Source organism: Portunus trituberculatus, chromosome 32 (genome assembly GCF_017591435.1).
Source record: "Portunus trituberculatus isolate SZX2019 chromosome 32, ASM1759143v1, whole genome shotgun sequence".
NCBI lineage: Eukaryota > Metazoa > Arthropoda > Malacostraca > Decapoda > Portunidae > Portunus > Portunus trituberculatus.
The window spans coordinates 9,626,140-9,628,639 of record NC_059286.1 but is presented as its reverse complement, the minus strand read 5'-3'; the positions used below and the strand labels follow the sequence as shown (position 1 = coordinate 9,628,639).

The window sequence follows — 2,500 nt, the reverse complement described above, 5'->3', positions numbered from 1 at the left end:
ATTTTTACCTTGAGATTCGTGTACAATAAGACCATTTTATTGACATTGGGAAGGGTCTTTGGAGGTCAGAAGATTAATGGCTATTTTAACCCCTTCAATAGTTGGAAACACTTTTACCTTGAGACTCGTGTACGATTATACCATTTTATTGACATTAGGAAGGGTCTAAAGAAGTCAGAAGATTAATGGCTACAATCTTCACATAAGTTTCTGAACCTGTTTAACATCCCCAAATAGTAATCCGAATAAATGTGAAAATGTGTTATGGCAATGAAGGTCTTAATAGTAAGAGTAACATAAATACCGTAACTGCTACGCTACCTCCTCTCACAAATACCTGGAGCATTGTAGATATAAAATCATCGTTATTAACTTTTTCATTCCTGAGACCAGCTTTTGTAAACATTGGAGAAAATAACATAAATACCTTATCTGCTACACTATTTTCCCTAACAAATATTTTAAGCTCAGTAAACATGAGCATATCTTCAATAACTCTTATATTGCTACGGCCGTCCTTTGCTAACTCTTAAAAGTATGTAGGAAAAAAAACTTGCTACGACAGAAAACTCAATAAGGTTCTCGTTTTGCCTTTGCTGGAGACTGTAGTGCAAAAACAACACTGTAAATTCTTGTTATTATACTAAAAAAAAAAAAAAAAAAAAGAACAGAACTTGCTTGGACACAAAACTCAATAAGCTAACAATTTTGTCTTTCTGGAGACTGCAGTACAAAAACACTAGAATCTTGTTATTATGCTTAAAAAAAATAATTCTTGTTATGCTACAAAAAAAAAAAAAAAAAAAAAAAAAAAAAAAACTTGCTAAGACAGAAAACTCAATAACCTAATAATTTTGCCTTTCGAGGAAACTGCAGTAAAGAAACAGCGTCGAATCTTGCTATTATGCCAAAAAACAACAGATGCAGTGAGTGTGCCAGTAAAAGGGAGACCACCAGAATGGCGGTAACATTCCCCACACAAACACAAACATGCCACTGAAATTTCCACTGTTCTGCATTTCACTAACTTTTACTCTTCCTACCCGTGACCTGCTACCCGTGACCTGCTACCCGTGGCCTGCTATCCCTGACTTCCTCCTTTTCTCCACACCTCCACCTCCACCACATTTCCACCTTCCTAATATAAAGAGAGTAATGGTTTCTCTCCTATTTTTATGGTTTCCTGTTTAAATTGTATCTCTTTTATACTTGCTAATATTACAACCACGAGAGAGAGAGAGAGAGAGAGAGAGAGAGAGAGAGAGAGAATATATATAGTTTGATTTCCCAAGGGTCTTTCATTAAGTCAACGCCGATAAGATGAAGAGGAGAGGAGAGAAGTGGAGGAAAAACTCAAGACGGGAAGGGGCGAGAAGAAAAAAGATGGGAAAGCAAAAAAAAAATAAAATAATGAAAAAAAAAAAGAAGGAAGAATAAAAGCAAAATGGGAGATAATAAACGTAAGAAAGATGAAGATGAGAATAATTAGAAAAGATAACACATACAAAATACTGAAAAAGAAAATGGAGATGAAGAAGAAAATAAAGAAACAGATGAGGAGAAAAGATTAAGAAGAACGAGATGACGGAGGAGGAGGAGGAGGAGGAGGAGGAGGAGGAGGAGGAGGAGGAGGAGGAGGAGGAGGAGGAGGAGGAGGAGGAGGAGGAAGAGGAAGAGATGGAGAGCACAACCCAAGGGAGAAACTCTTTACATAAGTTGTTAAATATGATTCATTTATCAAACACGGAGAGAGAGAGAGAGAGAGAGAGAGAGAGAGAGAGAGAGAGAGAGAGAGAGAGAGAGAGAGAGAGAGAGAGAGGAGAGCCTTGTTTCTACCTGAACCTATAGACATTCCCTTGGGAGATTCTGAAATGATGTGAAATCTCTTTTTACGAGAATACTGGTGTGTGTGTGTGTGTGTGTGTGTGTGTGTGTGTGTGTGTGTGTGTGTGTGTGTGTGTGTGTGTGTGTGTGTGTGTGTGTGTGTGTGTGTGTGTGTGTGTGTGTGTTAGTCTGGTGTTGTATTAAGAAGAGGACAAAGGAAGAACGTAAAAGTTAAATGAGAAAGAGAGAGAGAGAGAGAGAGAGAGAGAGAGAGAGAGAGAGAGAGAGAGAGAAAGGGAAGAACGCCCTCTTTGTAACCATTTCCCTCTCGCAAAAGAGAAAACGAGATGAAATTTAAATAATACATTGTTCTCTCTCTCTCTCTCTCTCTCTCTCTCTCTCTCTCTCTCTCTTACCCTTCACAAGCCCCCAAAATATACATAATCAACAAAAAGGTACAACACACACACACACACACACACACACACACACACACACACACACACACACACACACACACACACACACGTTGTACAAAGCGAGCGAGGTAAACAAAACGTGTAAATTAAGCAATGAATGGAAGATGAGGGAAGGCTCGGGGCTCAGAAGAGGGGCAGATGATGTTACGCTTTGTCCTGTAGAGAGGGAAGGTGGTGGTGATGGTGGTGGTGATGGT

The 2,500-nt window shown here is 39.0% G+C and overlaps 2 protein-coding genes across 4 annotated transcripts in view; one reads left to right on the top strand and one right to left on the bottom strand.

Moving 5' to 3' along the window:
- LOC123511816 (calcium-binding mitochondrial carrier protein Aralar1-like) overlaps positions 1 to 2,500 on the bottom strand; it is a 146,217-nt gene that overhangs the window by 103,957 nt on the left and 39,760 nt on the right. The gene's annotated exons all lie outside the window — the stretch shown is intronic.
- LOC123511817 overlaps positions 1 to 2,500 on the top strand; it is a 38,008-nt gene that overhangs the window by 27,501 nt on the left and 8,007 nt on the right. The gene's annotated exons all lie outside the window — the stretch shown is intronic.